This window comes from Scyliorhinus torazame, chromosome 11 (assembly GCF_047496885.1).
Source record: "Scyliorhinus torazame isolate Kashiwa2021f chromosome 11, sScyTor2.1, whole genome shotgun sequence".
In the NCBI taxonomy this organism is placed as follows: Eukaryota; Metazoa; Chordata; class Chondrichthyes; order Carcharhiniformes; family Scyliorhinidae; genus Scyliorhinus; species Scyliorhinus torazame.
The window spans coordinates 161,034,612-161,055,025 of NC_092717.1; the positions used below are offsets into that span (position 1 = coordinate 161,034,612).

At 45.0% G+C, this 20,414-nt stretch overlaps 1 protein-coding gene across 3 annotated transcripts in view; it reads left to right on the plus strand.

Annotated features, from left to right (window-relative positions):
- Positions 1-20,414, plus strand: part of LOC140385610 (RNA-binding Raly-like protein) — a 1,446,698-nt gene that overhangs the window by 61,677 nt on the left and 1,364,607 nt on the right. The gene's annotated exons all lie outside the window — the stretch shown is intronic.

Here is a 20,414-nt window from a genome sequence, read left to right on the forward strand (position 1 = left end):
ACACGCAAAATGGCGATTCTCCGCTACACCCGCTATTCTCTGGCCCGGAAGGGCCGAGCGGCCTGCCCTAAACGATGGCTTCCCGCCGGCGCCATCCACATCTGTTCGCTGCCGGCGGGAACAGCGTGGGAACTCTGGGGGGCTGCGGCCTGTGGGGGAGCGAGGGGGGTTCTTTCACCGGGGTAGGACTCAAAAGGCGGGCCGGCCTCTATGAAGGAGGACCTCCTTTCCTCCGTGCCCGCAAGATCCATCCGACATCTTCTTGCGGGGCGGCCCCGGGGAGGACGACAACCACGCATGCGCGGGTAGGCGCCGGCCAACCCGCGCATGCGCGGGTGACGCCAGTTACGCGACGGATGACGCGGCGCCGCTTTTATGCATCGCCAATGCCTGCCGCACTCTGACGACGCTGCTTTCGCAACACGCCCCCCGAGTTTCTCGCGGCCCCAATCCTAGCCCATTTTCGGGCCCTGAATCGGTCGAGATCGGGGCCGTTTCACGCCGCCGTGAACCTCAACGGCGTGCACGATGGGGTGGGCACTTAGTCGCGAGAGCGGAGAATCGCGCCCCATATTCCAGAGTTAAAGAACAAAGGGTTAACGACCAGGAGAGGTCTGACCCACTGTGATTCGGATTAAGATGCTAGCAATCATGAATCGGTCATAGGAAACCTGAAGGGAAAACCATGCCGGAAGTAAGTGGAAGGCCTAAGAAATCCAAACAATTAAACATTTTTTGAAGCAGTGCCTAGACCAAGTAGTTTGTCCTCCAAGATTTTAATATGTGTCTGACTTGAGTTTTGGGACAAAGTAAAATGAACGTAGAATGAAATTTGAGTTAAGTTCGGCTTAGAAAACAACTAACTATGTTCATTGTATTTGTAATATTTTTAATTTCTTGGAGTCAGTTGCATTCCAGTTCTGAATAGCCATTTCATAAATGAATATTGATTTTTGTTTCGTAAAATTGTTTCAATTGAAACTGTACCTTGTGGCTTCATTCTTTTGGTAAATATCTGGGTTTAAGTGGAGTAATGAGACAGGCTGACATTTTCACCATCAGAACCACTGCAAGATCCAGATTTGTGGATCAAGCAACTTTCCACTCATCCCAGCATCCACCTGAAATGAGCTTTTGATTCTTAAATGTGCATAGCAATAATAATAATCTTTATTATTGTCACAAGTAGGCTTACATTAACACTGCAATGAAGTTACTGTGAAAAGCCACTCGTCGCCACATACCGGCACCTGTTCGGGTACACAGAGGGAAAATTCAGAATGTCCAAATTACCCAACAGCATGTCTTTCGGGACTTGTGGGAGGAAACCGGAGCACCCAGAGGAAACCCACGCAGACACGGGGAGAACGTGCAGACTCCGCACAGTGACCCAAGCTGGGAATCTGTGCTACCATGCCGCCCACAATATCTGGACTCGAGTCGAGGTTTAGGCCCTCAAATGCGAAGTGTGGGTACAAATTAATGAAGTTACGCCGAGTTGCACAATGTGATCTAACAGGAGATCCTTAAATAGATCCCTTGAGGCTACAGAAAAAAAAAAACACCCAGGAAATGTTTGCCTGCCAGGAGAACAAGGAATGCGCCTCTTGAGCCCTCAAAATCTCCAGGCAGCATTTGAGACTGCTCATAATTGCCCTGTTTCCCTCCTTCCGCCTCCCTGATTTTGGCGAGCTTGGTATATCATTGGACCAATTCCCCACCTTTCCCGGTCATCTAGTTGCAATAGCGGGGTGGGGGGGGGGAGGGGGGAGACGGGGTGGGGGGGGGGCACCTTTTGGTGCCTGATTTGATTTATTGTCACATGTACCGAAGTACAGTGAAAAGTATTTTTCTGCGGCCGAGGGAACGTACACAGTACGTACATAGTAGACAAAAGAATAGCTCAATGTAGCTCAATGTCGGTATTGATGTGAATCCTGAAGTTTAATTTGCATCAAGTCTCAGGGAGGCATAGCTGGCCCATGTAGCGATCACGCCATCGACTTTGCACCCATTTGGATGCAAGTGGAATTTCCATCAGTTTAAGGAACAGGATGTTCCTTTAAGTTGTTTAAATTAACCTGCACTGCTGTACAGTCTTGACGGGCAAGTTAAATGTAAGTACTGTAATTGACTCCTAGCAATTGGAGGCAATTTGTTTTTTAATGAAAAATGAAACAATATGTGCTTTGCTCTTAGTAATGAGATGTTAATGGGTCCCATTTGCAGAAAGTTTAATACCATTAGTTGTAGCTAAGTTCTTAATTATGGAGAAAAATATAGACCCTTTCATTTTTCCACGAAAGTGTAACTTCAGCCCCCAGAGTTTTTCCTTCATCTATGATGAATTAGCCATCCTTTTTTATTAATCTGTTTAAAAGGCTTTACCTTAGTATATGGAATAGATGTGTGTGAGTGGCCCCACACTAACCCGAAGTGGAAGAAGGAGGGGATGATTCAAGTTGGCCCTCATCACAATGGATTAGGCTGAACCAAATAATTCAACAGACCTTTTTTTCTACTCTCAGCACTTGTTTTGTGTTTGCCCATATGCTGCTGAAAATGGACATTTGTGAAGGAGCCCAATAATTGAAGAAAACTGCAAATCTGCTGCTCCCTATCCAATATTTTGTTGCATTTCAGGCAAGTTTAAGCAAGCACGAACTTTGGGAATTTCTGATAGGAATTTTCAATCTTTTTTTAAAGAATTGAAGTATTGCTTAACTGGCAGCCAGTGTAAGTCCACGAGCACAGGTGTATTGGGTGAAAGGGACATGGTGCAAGTTAGAAACCGGGCACCAAAGTTCTGGATGACTTCAGGTTTATAGAGGGTAAATGTGTGAGGCTAGGCTAGAGTGTGTTGGAATAGTCAAGGGTAAAACTAACAAAGGCATTGATGAAGGTTTCAGCAACAGATGAATCACCGAATTCCCCACTATCAACATCCTGGGAGTTATCATTGATCTGAAATAGAACTGGACTAGCCATATGAATATTGTGGCCACAAGAGCAGGTCAGAGCCTGGAAATTCTGCACAAGTAACTCACGTCCTGACCCCCCCCAAAAGCCTGTCTTCAACATCTACAAGGCACAAATCAGTAGCGTGATGGAATACCCTCCACTTGTCTGGGTGAGTGCCGCTCCAACACTCAAGAAGCTCAACCCCATCCAGGACAAAGAAGCCTGTTTGATTGGCACCCAACCTCCACTTTCAACATACACTCCCTCCATCACCGACACACAATAGCAGTAGTTTCATCTGTAAGATGACTGCAGCAAGGTATCAAGGTTCCTGCAACAACACCTTCCAAACCCATGTCCTCTAGCAACTCAAAGGATATGGGCAGCAGATGCATGTGAACGCCACCACCTTCAAGTTCCTCTACAAGCCACATTCCATCCAGAATTGAAAGCATATTACAGTTTCGTCATTGTTTCTGGGTCAAATTCCATGAACTTCCTCCTTAACTGTGCTGTAGGTGCACCTACACCACATGGACTGCAGCGGTTCAGGAAGGCAGCTCACCACCACTTTCTCAAGGGCAAGAAAGAATGCACAATATATGCTCCCTTAGCCAATAATGCTCAAATGCCATGAATTAATTTTAAAAATTGAACTGAGACTGAAAACATTGCCTTTAGTCATCCCAATATTTAATTGGAAATTTTTGCTCATCCAGTACAGGATGCCAATAAGCAGTCGATAACCTAGCGACAGTGGAGGAGTAGAAAGAGGTGGTGGTGAGGTAGAGCTGGGTGTCATCAGTGTACATGTGAAAACTAACACTATGCTTTCTGAAGTCATCAAGGAGATGGCACAGTGGTTAGCACTGTTGCCTCACAATGCCAGGGACCTGGATCAATTCCAGCCTCGGGTGACTGTGTGGGTTTCCTCTGGGTGCTCTGGTTTCCCCCCACAATCCAAAGATATGCAGTTTAGATGTGGTCACTGGGATAGGGTGGGGGAGTTGGCCTAGGTAGGTTACTCTTTCAGAGGGTCAGTGCAGACTCGATGGGCCGAATGGCCTCCTTATGCACTCTATGGATTCTATTAAATATGCTCATCATAGATACAGCTACTTTCAATTATGCTAAAGTTTTCTCAAGTTCATTGCTGAAACATGTTGGATGAGATGAGGGGCCATACTTGTGATTCTCCCTTCATCACATCCATTGAATTGCCACGGTCAACCACTTGCTCTTCGTAACACAAAATATGAGTGATTGAATGAATTATCTGTTGAGTTATATTTCAATAAGATCCTTTCACCTTCCTGATAGAAGCTGGATGAACCAGGCCTGCCGATAGCATTCCAATTTAATCCCTAACCCCTAACGGCAAAGGAAGAGGACACAGGACTGACTCTTATTTTGCTGCTGAAGCACAACCAAGCACATTGGATGGAGACTCAGAAGTATATGTTTTCTGAGGGACATAGGTAAAAAGAAGGAAGGGTACAAATACCCCCCAGGACCTGACTATAAGTACCACTGATCTCGGGAGAAGATAGTCAATTGGTTCACTTAAATGTTTTTTCTACAGGTTCAATATTAAAAGTACAAAGAGAAAGTTGGGAGTTTAAAAAATAAATAGAGGTAGAGACAACATAATGCTTATCATGCCTTTCACTGCTGATGCCACGAGACTCTGCATAATCAATGGAAGGGCACTTAACTAGCATGGGGTTGGTGGATGCAATCACGACTCCGAGCACATCCCCAGCACTCACCTGTCTCATGTAACTGGAAACTCTGGTACTCACTTGTCTTGCAGGTCATGATGGAAGATGCGAAGGCCTGCTCCCATCATAGAACATAGAACATACAGTGCAGAAGAAGGCCATTCGGCCCATCGAGTCTGCACCGACCCACTTAAGCCCTCACTTCCACCCTATCCCCATAACCCAATAACCCCTCCTAACCTTTTGATCACTAAGGGCAATTTATCATGGCCAATCCACCTAACCTGCACGTCTTTGGACTGTGGGAGGAAACCAGAGCACCCGGAGGAAACCCACGCAGACACGGGGAGAACGTGCAGGCTCCGCACAGACAGTGACCCAGCGGGGAATCGAACCTGGGACACTGACACAGCCCAACTCTAATTTGTATGTTGACTTCTGCTCAAATTCCCTAAATGTTTCAAAAATACCTTTCATATTTTGGATACTGCTTTGCATTTGGCTGCAAAATACTTAGTGCTTTTCTATCATGGAGTATGTAGGTATTCAGAATGCCTTCAACACAGCAGGGAAGATCTTTGGAAGTTGCTGTGCAAATTTGCCTCTAACGTTGGCTTGGCAACTTCACAAGGCATGATAGTACAATAATTGCTGATGAACATGCATCTGAAATATATCCTGGAGAATGTTAAGACTAAACACTGATTCTGAGCCTCTGTCTGTTCTTTTGCACAGCTACACTGGATGATACCGCAATAGATTTGAATAAGGCAATCTAAATATAATACTGAATAAATGTCTTCAATCTCAGAAGATTAAATGACAAAAGTAAGATCGGACAACTCATCATTTGTACGTTTTAGTGAACGGGCACTAACCATCCATTCTAAAGCTGCTCTGCAGCATATTATTGATTTATTTGTTGGATCAGACTAGATTGGTCATCAGCGTAAAATAAATATCCAGATTGCGCCAAAAGGACTTTACAGTAAACCAAAAATTATGACTAGACTTACAAGCTAACGTCAATTGTTGGTTTTACATATTTAGGCATTGTATTCTGTTGCATTGCACCATGGAACCAGATAATCAACAATCACATCAAAAATACCATTGCAGTATATGTGTTCAGAACAACTGAGGCCTGAAGCTATGATAAAGCTATGAAAGTATACTGCAGTTGGATTTATGCAGCTGGGTAACTTGAAGTCTTTGTCGTTTGCATATGAATGTACCAAGCCCATGACCTCTACCTCCTGGAATGTCAGCGGTGCATAGGAATACCACCACCTCCAAGTTGCCCTGTAAGTTACATATCATACTGACTTGGAATTATTCCTTCATTGTCGCTGGTTCAGATTCTTGGAACTCTCTACCGAACAGCAGTGTGTCTGGGAGTACTTTTACCACATGAGCTGTAGCTGCGAAGGAATGCAGCTATAAATATGAAGTTAAGAGAGAATCCAGGTATAAATAAGGAGTTATGAGTTTAAAATAGTGATTCTCAGTTGAAGTAGGGATTAAAAATGAAAAACCGAGTTTAAATAAAACCAGAGTTCATCTGGGCAAAAGGAAAAGGTTTAAAAGGTTTATAAACATTCCGAGGCATGATTGTGTGCTCAAGGCCAGCATCATTTTGTGGCAATGGACATGGTATATTCTCCAACACAAGACAGTTCTGAAAAGTAGGAACTGATTTTTACATCACCTTGTCAAGGCATTGATAAATTGTAAGTAAACTTAAGAATGACCCGCAATGACACTGTTAATTGAATCCTGGAAATAGTTTTGCCAGGAAATGCCCACTGTCTACACATTTTGGTATCCTGTTTGATTGAAGGATGTCTCCTGCGTGAGTGCTCAACATACTTCCTTTTGGTTTAGCATTTTTAGGGAGAAATATTGCAGAATATTTAGATTTGTTGGATTCACTCCAGCTTCTCTCAAAGTAATGGTAGTTGTTGTAGTGTAGTGATGATAGTTCCCCTCCTTAATTGGGGTAGAGTTATCTTGCTAGATTTAGTAGCTTTCTGCTCGAGGATTTAAGGTAAATATTACTTTAAATATTGACAGATATCTTAACTGTCTCTCTGTAACATCAATAAGACCTGAATTCTTTAAAAAAAATAAGATTATACTTGCTTTTCCGAGAACTGTCAATGTTGTGATTACATGTTTGGTTTTTTAATAAACTTTTATATAATTCAGAAAATGTATTGGTCCGTATCCTCCTGGCTCCCAGGGTTGGATTTGTGGGAGAGAGGAGGGGGTACCCCAAAGAGGTGCTATGGAATCCTTCTCAGACATTCCCAGGTAAGGGTTTACCCTACTTCAAGGCGAACTTCCCCTGGACAATTGCGCTGCACTGGGAACCATCTGACAAAGCAATTTAAATCACTTAAGTTTGGATGGTTTACACACTCAAATACTCTGAGAGACTTAGAAGGGGACAAAAGTACTTCTAACTTCAGCGTAAACATTTTAAAGACCCAGACCCAGCCCAGCATGGGACTTCCCTGTGTTAGAGACGTTTAGCTGCTGTTGTATAAAGAGTCAAAGGTTCTGCTCCTTTTCCACAAACACCTTTCATTTACTTCAACAGACTGTGCACAAAACTCTATCATCACATCACCTGACACAAAGGCCATCTGAAGCCTCTTTACACATCAGTGTCAATTATTGGATACTTAACATAAATGAGACAACTAATTGGAATGCCTCTTAACCCATTACTTAGCAGTCAGCCCTTCCTTGGAGAAGATAAAATAATTAGGTGAAAAAAAATTACAAGAAACTCAAAAACACACATGCAATTTCCCCCCTTCTCTTTTTTTCTTTTTTTTTGGAAGAAAAAAAAAACAGTCACAGAAACAGGCGGCCTTCATTAACAATATCCAAAAGTTTCTGTGAGCTAGCCCCTCTTTTTGTAAAACAGTTTGACAATTGATAGCTACTGTCGACTCATTTAATTTTTGCTATTTTCCCTCTGTCCAACATCTGCTTCAAACTTGCGCTGTCTATCCTTAACCTTTTTTCATTGATATTTTTTGTAGCGTGCACGTTTTCCCACAGGGATTTATTGTCAATGAGACATTCAATAGATGTATTACCCAAATCCCCTAACACCAAAATTTCTGTCAATATCTGAGATATATAAAAGGCCATATCCACCGCCTCTACAAGGCTTAACGTCTCAGCAGCCAAAGTGCTTTTGACCACTCTCCTTATTTTCTTTGTTTCCCACACAAGAGGGCAACATTTACCATTGTTCCAACAAAAGGAAAATTATAAAACGTCCTGCGCTTGAACCCCATCACATAAATCTGCATAGGACACATCACTATAAACTATGAGTTTCAAGTGCCTAAGGTCACCTAAAACTGGGAACCTCAGAACACACTCCTGCATTTTTAGTTTGACCAACGCTTTATTTGCTCTTATTATGTCTTCCACTTTGGGATCATTCATTTTTGTACTCAACTCTAAGACATCAAAACTCACGTGCGGTCGAGTCTGTCTACCTAACTTTGCAGTTGCTCTTTTTCCATCTTTGAAACAATTGCGTCTTTTGTGAAACCCGGCCACGATTAATTGCTATTGGGCTGATGCTTTCCAAGTAAGATTGCTGACATAAAGTTACCCCTAACTTAGTCTGTCTGATTTCCAGTCCAATATATTTAAATGCACCGGAAGCCTGATTTGCAACCCTGAATTCTTTCCTCAAACCAGAAATTACAATAGCTTCAAAATCACTAATCCTACCCCACAAAAAATCATCGACATGCATCAGAAAGATTTCCTTTATAGTGCCAGTAAAACATTGCCGGATCTGCTGTCAACTGGCAACAGCCTAACTTTAACAAAACTGACCTTACCGAAACGTACCAGACTCTAGACGCATCATTCAGTCCAAATACACATTTGTTCAACTTCCAGAGTACCCCTTCTGTGTTAGCTGCCTCTTTAGTAGGACAGAGAAAAATGTCTCTCTGGAGCTGATGCCCCTGCAAAAAGGCAGCTTTTATATCTATAGATTTGCATTCCCATGCCTTTAGGCTAATAGAGCCAAGAAGATCTTTAAAATAACCTTTCCTGCCATAGGTGAATCTACCCTTAAATCCTGATCTTCTAAGTTTTCTTCAAATCCCCTTGCTTCAAATCTGGCCTTTGCCTTATAAGTTCCATCCGGAAGAACCTTTTCTGTGCAAATCCATCTGTGGGATAGAGCTCTTTTTCCCCTATCCGGTACTTCCGTGTATACCCCAAATTCACTCCAACTATGCAGTTCTTGCTGTTTGGCACCTTTGATGACTTTTTCATCGAATTTATTGGAAGCCACCAAAATCTCACGTGCACGTGGGCTTCTACTCCTCTTAGTATTTGTAGTCTTACTCAACATCCGAGATCTTGATAAACTACGACCCCTCTCCCGCCTGGTATCTCATTCTGTATTGCTACTGCTTGATCTTTCCCTTCTGCTGTGGGATGTCCTTTCAATAGTTCTCGACTTTTTCCTGCGTACCTGTTCACTATCCGATGTACTATCTGAGAAATTATGAGGAGAATAGCTAGGAAGGAAGAAACCTTTCCCCTCTTAGTATTTGTAGTCTTACTCAACATCCGAGATCTTGATAAACTACGACCCCTCTCCCGCCTGGTATCTCATTCTGTAGTGCTACTGCTTGATCTTTCCCTTCTGCTGTGGGATGTCCTTTCAATAGTTCTCGACTTTTTCCTGCGTACCTGTTCACTATCCGATGTACTATCTGAACTGGAACTGCGTTTCTGTGCCCTCCATTTTTGAACTTCGTGTTCCCAATCCATTGTCTTGACTCCCTCCCCTGAATGCTGTACATTCAACCCATGATTATCCTTGATGAATGTACCCTAACAGTTTGATTGCCATGTTGAAAAATAATTGTTTTGCCATCTATGCCTATGATCTTCCCTGGGCCTTTCCATTCATTAAAACTGCCTCTCTTATAGTGTACTATGTCTCCTTGCTGAAAAACGGTATCTGATGGCCATACATTATGTCTTAAAGCTCTGCGAATTCTTTCAGAGACTTCTGCTTCCAAAAAAGCTTTTCTACTGCTATGTAATGCATTTAAATGCTCAGCAAAGGCAGAGCTAATTGTAGTCCCTTCCCAAGCTGGAGGCTGGTCATCTAAAATGGATGAAATTTTAGAATTTCTACCAAACACTAATTAATAGGGACTATAGCCCCCAACCATCTGCAATGAATTATTTGCATGTACCGCTGAATTCAACTTGCAGTTTGGTCTATCTGCCAAAATTTTCCGGAGCATGTCATCCATTACCACATGGCTTCATTCACACACACCATTACTAAATGGGCTTTCCGCAGCCGTATTCATAACTGTGATATTCACATTTTCACACATATCCCTCAACTCATCAGCAGCAAATTCTCCCCCATTGTCCATAAGGAATTTAGCCGGTGGGCCCATTCCTGTCCCTATCCATTTTCCCATGATTTGATCCAGAATTACTCTCTTTTCTTTACTTCGTATAATCGTTGATTGACTAAATCTGGTTGCTAAATCTACAAAATGCAAAATAAATATATTATTGGCTTTATCCCAGATCTTAAGGTCCATGGCCACAATGTCGTTAAAATCCCTGGCCAAAGGTAGGGTTACTATCAGATGTGCTGGCTTCCTTCTGTACTTCCTACAAACTTCACAGCGATCACTAACCTGTTCTATCGGTTTAGTATAGTCGTCATCCCTTACCCCTGCATACTTTACTAAATTTTTCAGCCTCCGAGGAGACGGATGCACAAATTGCCTATGCAGTTTTAATACAACAAGCTTTTTGTCAGCTAAAGTTCCATTTTCAACTGCCATTAACACATCCTTGACAACTGTACTTGAAATATTATTTGTCAGTAATGGAATACAATAGTGTCCCGACTATGTAAATTGCAAGTCCACCGTCTTTCCAAAAACTGTTGCCTTATCCTATTCCATATCCAGTTTCATGTGTGCTTTCTTCATCAACGGTCTTCTCAGAAGCAAAGGTATCTCACTTGATACAACATCCGTGCTAATGAAATGATTCACTCCAGCAATATTGCAAGGGATCACCACTCTTTTCAGCGACTTCAGAGTATTATCATCCCCAAACCTGAAACTTGTGGAACTTTCAAATTCCTTAACCTTGTTACGATTTTCAGCATTCAAGGAGTCCAGGTAACATCTTAACCAGTCAATTCCACAACACAGTAGATGTGCAGCCACTGTCCAATACAGCACAATTGAAGGATTCTGCAACCAACACCCTCATTACCGGCGTAAAACCGCTTGTTAATAGGACAATGCCTTCTTTCTGGTCACTATCTTTTTCCTCTTCTGACTCTTCCGTGTCATGTGTCACTTCAAACACTATTATAACGTGTTGGACAGTTGAAAGCATAATGGTATTGAGAGTCACATCGAAAACATCGATTTATCATACCACGGAATTTCAGACGTATGTATGCACCACCACAACATCATTTTAGGAGTAAAATAGAACACACATTTCACTTCAGGGGCGTCATTCTCCGACCCCCCGCCGGGTCAGAGAATGGCCGTTGGCCGCCGTGAATCCCGCCCCCGCCGAAGTCTCCGGTACCGGAGATTGGGCGGGGGCGGGAATCGGGCCGCGCCGGTTGGCGGGACCCCCCCCGCTGGATCCTCCGGCCCGGATGGGCCGATGTCCCGCCCAGAAATTGCCTGTCCCGCCGGCGTAAATCAAACCTGGTATTTACCGGCGGGACCAGGCGGCGTGGGCAGGCTCCGGGGTCCTGGGGGGGTGCGCGGGGCGATCTGGCCCCGGGGGGTGACCCCACGGTTGCCTGGCCCGCGATCGGGGCCCACCGATCCGCGGGCGGGCCTGTGCCGTGGGGGCACTCTTTCCCTTCCGCCTCCGCTACGGCCTCCACCATGGCGGAGGCGGAAGAGACTCTCCCCACTGCGCATGCGCGGGAAACTGACAGCGGCCGCTGACGCTCCCGCGCATGCGCCGCATTACCACGCCAGCTGGCGGGGCAACAAACGCCATTTCCGCCAGCTGGCGGGGCGGAAATCCCTCCGGCGTCGGCCTAGCCCCTCAATGTTGGGGCTAGGCCGCCAAAGATGCGGAGCATTCCGTACCATTGGGCCGGCGCGATGCCCGTCTGATTGGCGCCGTGTTTGGCCCTGCGAAATTCTCCCCCAACGGCGCGATGTCCGCCGACTGACGCCAAACACGGCGCCAATCAGACGGGCATCGCTCCGGCCCAAAGGTGTGGAATGCTCCGCATCTTTGGCGGCCTAGCCCCAAAATTGAGGGGCTAGGCCGACGCCGGAGGGATTTCCGCCCCGCCAGCTGGCGGAAATGGCGTTTGTTGCCCCGCCAGCTGGCGCGGAAATGCGGCGCATGCGCGGGAGCGTCAGCGGCCGCTGTCAGTTTCCCGCGCATGCGCAGTGGGGAGAGTCTCTTCCGCCTCCGCCATGGTGGAGGCCGTAGCGGAGGCGGAAGGGAAAGAATGCCCCCACGGCACAGGCCCGCCCGCGGATCGGTGGGCCCCGATCGCGGGCCAGGCCACCGTGGGGTCACCCCCCCGGGGCCAGATCGCCCCGCGCACCCCCCCAGGACCCCGGAGCCCGCCCACGCCGCCTGGTCCCGCCGGTAAATACCAGGTTTGATTTACGCCGGCGGGACAGGCAATTTCTGGGCGGGATTTCGGCCCATACGGGCCGGAGAATCCAGCGGGTGGTCCCGCCAACCGGCGCGGCCCGATTCCCGCCCCCGCCCAATCTCCGGTACCGGAGACTTCGGCGGGGGCGGGGGCGGGATTCACGGCGGCCAACGGCCATTCTCTGACCCGGCGGGGGGTCGGAGAATGACACCCCTTGTTTTACATGGCCGTTTGAGTGCAGCATGAACATTCTTTCACTTCCTCAACCTAAAATTGTATAAACTACTAATTTTGATTGAAATCTCCAGTAAGGTTATACTTTAGTTGTGTCAATTGAGTTACATTTGATGGCATTCTTATTTCTGCAATAGAAGATTGTGGGTTCCAAGCTCCACTCCAGGACTTGAGCATGTAATCAAGGCTGATGTGTCACTGTGTTTCTGACGGAGTACTGCATTGCCAGATTGGTTGAGTGAAATGCTCAAACAGAGGCCCGTATACCTGTTCAATTGGACATAAAAGTTCACACTGATCTATTTGAATAAGAGCTGCGAGTTCCAGTCTTCTAACCAACATCCATTGACCATAGAGTCATCCAGCTCATTGTGTCCTCGCTGACAATCAAGCACCTAACTGTTTTAATCCCATTTTCCAGCACTTACAGGCTGCTAAGTGAGGCAACGGAGGAAACAGCAGGGTGCTGGCAATAATTTTCAATTCCTCTCTGGCCACAGGAGAGGTGCTGGAGGATCGGAGGATAGCCAATGTGGTTCCATTATTCAAGAAGGGAGGACAAGCCGCCTGTCTAACCTTCATGGTGGGGAAACTATTGGAAGTAATTGTGAGAGTCAGAATTAATCTGCATTTGGAGAGGCAGGGATTAATCAAGAACAGTCAGTCTGGTTTTCTTAAAGGGGGCATCATGCCTGACCAACTTGATTGAATTTTTCGCAGAGGTGACCAGGTGTGTCGATGAAAGCAATACATTTGACGTAGTCTTCATGGACTTCAGCAAGGCTTTTTTGTCTCACATGGGAGACAGCAAAGGTAAGAGCCCATTGGATCCATGAAAATTTGGCAAATTGGATCCTAAATTGTCTGAGTGGCAGGAAGCAGAGGGTGATGGTCGAGGGATGGTTTTTCTGACTGGAAGTCGGTGTCCAGTGGGGTGCTGCAGGGATCAGTTTTGGGATGCTTGCTGTTTGTAGTTTATATAAATAATTCAGATATGAATGTAGGAGGGTTGATTAGTAGGTTTGCAGATGATACGGAAATTGGTGGCATGGTACATAGTGAGGAGGATAGCCTTCGATTCCAGGAAGATATAAATGGCTGGTCAGATGGGCTGATAAGTGGCAAATGGAATTCAATCCCGATAAGTGTTGGATGATGCACTTGGGCAGCACAAACAAGGCAAGGGTATACATGATAAATGGCAGGACCCTATGAAGCACCGAGGATCAGAGGGACCTTGGTGTGCATGTTCACCGGTCCCTTAAGGTAGCAGAGCAGGTAAGAATAATAATCTAAAGTGTCACAAGTAGGCTTACATTAACACTGCAATGAAGTTACTGTGAAAAGTCCCTGGATACAGTGGTTAGAAAGCATAAGGTATACTTGCCTTTATTAGTCAAGGCAGAGAGTTTAAAAGCAGGGAGATTATGCTGGAACTGTATAAAATGTTGGTTAGCCACAGCTGGAGTATTGTGTGCAGTTCTAGAATCCACATAGGAGGGATGTGATAGCACTGGAAAGGGTGCAGAGGAGATTTACCAGGATGTTGTCTTGGCTGGAGAGTGTTAGCTATGAAGGGTGATTGGACAGGCTTAGATTGTTTTCCTTGAAGCAGAGGAGACTGAGGGGGGACATGATTGAGATGTATAAAATTATGAGGAGAATAGCTAGGAAGGAAGAAACCTTTCCCCTTGGTGGGGGGATCGATGACCAGGGACATAGATTTAAGGTGAGGGGCAGGAGGTTTAGAGGGGATATGAGGAAAAACATTTTTTTAAATCCAGAGGGTAGTGAGAGTTTGGAACTTGCTGCCTGTAAGGGTAGTGGTGGCAGAGACCCTCATAACATTTAAGAATTATTTAGATGTGCACTTGCGATTCCAAGGCATACAAGGTTATGGCCAAGTTCTGGGAAATGGGATTAGAATAGCCAGTTGGCTGCCTTTGACTGGCACAGACTCGATAGACCAAATTACATTTTCTGTATTATATGACTCCATGACACTTGGTTCGTAGTGTTATGGGCCAGGGTTTAGAAAACCCCAAAGTATATCATAGGGCCTACCTTTCAGGTGTTATTCAACAGAGGCTTTAAGTGCTTTTAAACAAAAACAAAGTTTATTCTACGAATTTAGTTAACATTTTTATAAACACACAGTAAGCATTTTTATCAACTACAAACATAAATACCCCACTCAGCTACAGTACCCTGTGTAACCCTTAATAGGTTTTCCCTTTAAACTGTTCCAATTTAATAACAAGATCCTATAATGTGGCCCAGCACACAACACTCAAGACCTGGTTTAGATGCTCTTGTGTCCTTTCCAAAACAGCAGGTTTGAATTTCTTCCAGACAACAATTATTTATTTTCAAGTTATCAAGTAATCTGGAAACAGTTTTTAAAATGCAGAGAGAGAGAGACAGGACAATACTTCTCTGTCTGAATCCAGCAGCCAAATGTGAAAACGAAAGCAAAAAACTCAGAACCACACAACAGCCCAAACCAAAACAAAAATAAAACTCAGAGCCACAGCCCAGCTCCCACAATGACAACACTGAAGCCATGTGATAATACAAAATATTTCTTAAAGGGATACTTCCATGACAGCAGCTTTGTAGGCAATAGCATTTCAAGTGCTCATCTAAATTCTTCTTAAAAGTTGAGAGTTACTGCTCTATCACCCTTTCAGGCAGTGAATTCCAGATTCCAACCACCCTCTTGGTGAAAAAGGTTTTCCTCATGTCCTCTAAACCTCCTGCCCATTTTCTTAAATTTATGTCCCCTGGTTATTGGCCCCCTCTGAGGAGAAAACCACCTTCCTATCCACCCTAACTATGTCCCTCATAATTTTAAGTACCTCAATCAGGTCCTCCCTCAGTTTCTCTGCTCCAGGAAAAACAACCCCAGCCTATCCAGTCTTTCTTGACAGCTGAAACAATCCAGTCCAGGCAACATCCTGGTGAATCTCCTCTGCACTTTCTCCAGTGCAATCACTTCCTTTCTATAGTGTGGTGACCAGAACTGTACACAGTACTCCAGCTGCGCCTTAACCAGTATTTTACATAGCTCCCATTGACCACTCTGCTCTTATATTCAGTGCCTCAGTTAATAAAGGTAAGGATCCCATAGGCCTTCTTGACCACCTTATCTACCTGTCCTACTGTTGTATGTTCAGTAGGTCTCATAAAGTCGATTTGAGTCTTGTATGGTTGAACATTGAAGTTTTTATTAATAACACAGAATCATCTACATATATAGCATGGTAGCATAGTGGATAGCACAATTGCTTCACAGCTCCAGGGTCCCAGGTTTGATTCCCGGCTTGGGTCACTGTCTGTGCGGAGTCTTCACGTTCTCCCCGTGTGTGCGTGGGTTTCCTCCGGGTGCTCTGGTTTCCTCCCACAGTCCAAAGATGTGCAGGTTAGGTGGAATGGTCATGCTAAATTGCCCTTAGTGTCCAAAATTGCCCTTAGTGTTGGGTGGGGTTACTGGGTTATGGGCATAGGATGGAGGTGTGGGCTTAGGTAGGGTGCTCTTTCCAAGAGCTGGTGCAGACTCGATGAGCAGAATGGCCTCCTTCTGAACTGTAAATTCTATGATTCTATGATGCAAGGTGTACCCAAAGCTATGAGCTAACTCCATGCTTGGTTCTATACAGGTCTCTGTCCAGTCCACAACTGACCCAAATCTGAGGTTACGTGTCTCTTTACATCACACTGTGGGCGATACTGTTTCTCAGTCCCAAATTAGCCCTTGCTGTGCTAGATACCCACACCTACACAACCAGCACCTACAGCAATTTATCTAATAATAATAATAAGCTTTATTGTCACAGGTAGGCTTACATTAACATCGCAATGAAGTTACTGTGAAAAGCTTTGAATAGCTGAGTGTGGGATTTTGTTCTGTGTAAATTGGGTGCCGAGTCCTTGGCAACCGTGACAACTCTTCAGAATATTTCTTTGCTGTGAAGTGCTTTGGATACCTGAGGATGTGAACCACTCTATATAAATGAATAATAATTTTTTTCTTTTATGATTTAGGGTCTGACAATCCATCTATGCAGATCTGAACCATTCAGTCAGAGAGTCAGATCTTGAGACATTTGCTGCAGGATTATATTGCTTCAGTATAATTGCTTTCCTCAGTTCCAGCTTAAAAATTACTTTAAGTTGATTTGTTTTATTGTGCATAGTTGGGGGTCTGGAAGCTAAAATAAATGGTACAGGAATATTCTTAATCAGTTTTTAATCTGTGAAAATGACTTGTTGGTCTTTAATTGCCTTTTATTGCATAACAGATAGGTGCTAAAACCAAGCTGTGGTAATAGCCCAAGGACACTATGGACTCATCAAGATCTATATAATTTTTATACTACGGACAGAATATTTATATAATTTATTTACATTTATAAAGAGCATGAGGGTAGCCAGGAAAAGGTATGGCCCACTCAAGGACAGGGGAGGGAATCAATGCATGGAACCAGAGGAAATGGGTGAGGTATTGAATAATTACTTTACATCAGTATTCACTTGGTGGATGATGAGTCTGGGAAAGGGTGTGTAGATAGTCTGGGTCACATTGAGATAAAAGGGAGAAGATGTTGGGCGCCTTGAACAATATTAAGGTAGACAAGTCCCAGGGCCTGATGGGATCTACCCCAGAATACTGAGGGAGTCAAGGGAGGAAATTGCTGGGGCCTTGACAGAATCTTTGTATCCTCATTGGCTACAGGTGAGATCCCAGAGGACTGGAGAATAGTGAATGTTGTTCCTCTGTTTAAGAAGGGTAGCAAGCATAATCCAGGAAATTACAGGCTGGTGAGCCTTATGTCAGTGCTGGGAAATTATGAGAGGATTCTTCGAAACAGGATTTACTCCCATTTGGAAGCAAATGGATATAGTTTTATTAATTTAGAGTAAGCAATTCATTTTTTCAATTAAGGGGCAATTTAGCGTGGCCAATCCACCTACCCTGCATATCTTTGGGTTGTGAGGGCGAAACCCACGCAAACACGGGGAGAATGTGCAAACTCCACATGGACAGTGACCCAGGGCCGGGATGAAACCTCAGCAGCGTGAGACAGCAGTGCTAACCACTGCGCCACCGTCCTGTCCTTGCAAATGGATGTATTAGCGAGAGACAGCATGGTTTTGCGAAGGGAAGGTTGTGTCTCACTAACTTGATCAAGTTTTTTGAGGAAGTGACAATGATTGAAGGTGTTGTCTACATGGACTCCAATAAGATCTTTGACAAGGTCCCTCATGACAGATTGGGGCAGAAGATGTCGTCATACTGGGATCAGAGGTGAGCTGGCAAGATGGATACAGAACATGCTCAGTCCTAGAAGACATAGGGTAGAAGGGTGCTTTTCTGAATGGAGGGCTGTGACTAGTGGTGTTCCGCAGGGATCAGTGCTGGAACCTTTGCTGTTTGTAGTATATATAAATGATTTGGAGAAAAATGGTCAGTAAGTTTGCGGACGACACAAAGGTTGGTAGAATTGAGGATAGTGGTGAGGACTGTCAGATGATACAGGAAGATATAAATCAGTTGGAGACTTGGGTGGAGAGATGGACAATAGTGAGGTAATGCATTTTGGAAGTTCTATACAGGTGGGAAATAGTAGAGTATTGACAGGCAGAGGGATCAGGGTGTTCAGGTCACTGAAAGTGGCAACGCAAGTGAAGAAGGTAGTCAAGGAGGCATATGGCATGCTTGCCTTCATCGGATGGGGCCTTGAGTATAAAAATTGGCAAGTCATGCTGCAGCTTTATAGAACCTCAATAGGCCACACTTGGAATATAGTCTTCAATTCTGGTCGCCACACTACCAGAAGGATGTGGAGGCTTTGGAGAGGATACAGACGAGGTATACCAGGATGTTGCCTGGTACGGAGGATATTAGCTTTGAGGAGAGGTTGGATAAACTCAGATTGTTCTCACTGGAACGACAGAAGTTGAGGGGCAACCTGATAGAGGTCTACAAAATTATGAGGGGCATAGGCAGAGTGGATAGTCAAAAGCTTTTTCCCAGGGTGGAAGAGTCAATTACTAGGGTACATAGGTTTAAGGTGCAAGGGGCAAAGTTTAGAGGCGGTGTGCGAAGGAAGAGGGTAGCGGCTGCCTGGAACTCTCTGCTGGAGGAGGTGGTGGAAGCAGGTACGATAGTGACGTTTAAGGGGTGTCTTGACAAATACATGAATAGCATGGGAATAGAGGGATACAGACCCCAAAAGTGTAAAAGGTTTTAGGTCAGATGGGCAGCATGATCGGCACAGGCTTGAAGGGCCGATGGGCCTGTTCCTGTTCTGTACTTCCTTTGTTCTTTATAAGTGCAGTGGCAGGTGGCAAAGTCAACACAATTCTCGCTGGACGAGAGGGTGGAGTTTCACACCATTTTATCCACATTTCAACTCATTATCAAGGAACGTATCAAGGAACTCGTCGAATCTTGGGGTGGGCAGTTACTTGCCCTGCTGTTACCTTATCGACTCAAAGGCCCTGGCACCATATTTAAATCATACCTGCACACGCATTCACTCACTGCAGGCCAGGTTTGTTTTGGACTGGTAATCCATGGCACCTAAAAGATCTAAGCCTGCACCACCATGGTTCAGCGAGGCCTCCATGGCTGAACTCCAGGAAGGAGGTCTTCTTTCTTCAGGATGGGATCCGGAGATAGGCCCACCTGACCATGCCAATCCAGGAGGAGGTCATCAGGGCCGTCAGTGCCTGTGGCACACAAAAAAGAGCCTCACTGCATGCAGGAAAAGGACAAATGATCTGTTGTGCTCTGCTGGGTAAGTGAACCGCCTCACTCTAAATGTGCGGTATCATAAGCATTTCAGGCAGAGTCCACAGGAATGCCACATGACCAGCAGATGGGACGTAAGCACTGATTGTCTGCCAGCCACTTTAAGCTCACCATCTCATATAGGATACTACACAATTGATGTTTTAATCCGTTACTGGTGAGTGTTCAGCACATACAGCGAGCATGCAAACTTCAGAAATGTTCTTTCATCCATTGTTCTCACAGTCAATCCATCTGTCTTTATCAAGGCACTGTTTCAGCATGATTTGTGCTCAGACCTGAACTCCATCACTCTAGACATAGGGGGATGGGGCGCCTCGGTCTCAATTCAGCTGCCCCTTCTCCCCAAGGAGTCAAGGAGAAGCTAATGGACACCCAAAGGGAGGAGGGTCGCCAACCAGAAATCCTGGGGCATCCACACAGAAGTCTCAAAGGGTGTCCTGCCGCTTCAGCTCCCTTCTGCCAGTGACCACATCAGGTCGAGCAGGTCAGGCCAAGGAGCGTACACATGCCCTGGAGCAGGTTGTATAGCAGTCAGCAGTGTAACTGCAGATGTTGGGGCTGCACCTGGACTTCGCGGTAGGATAAGAAAAAAAAAGTTTTGAATGCAAAATGGTGGCACAGGTGTTCATTCACTGTATATAATCTGCTTGATTGTAAATATATTTCACTTTTCTCCTTCTCCAAGTCTCACTTATTGAATGGCAAACCAATATGATGCAAGGTCCTGTCTTCATACCAAATGACCCTCTTTCCCCACCCCAACCCTTTCATTTATCTCCCATCTTGTCCTTCAGTTCAATAAAGTCTCACTTAACCTCATCACTGTCAATCACCTTTAGTTTCACATCAGCAACATGAACAAAGGCACTTCCTATATGAAAATGATGGCTGGACAAAACATATGGAATCCTTGCATCTGAGTCACACATTATGTAACATTGTTCATAGAAGATTAGTGATTATCCTGATGATGCCACACTGATGACTTCTT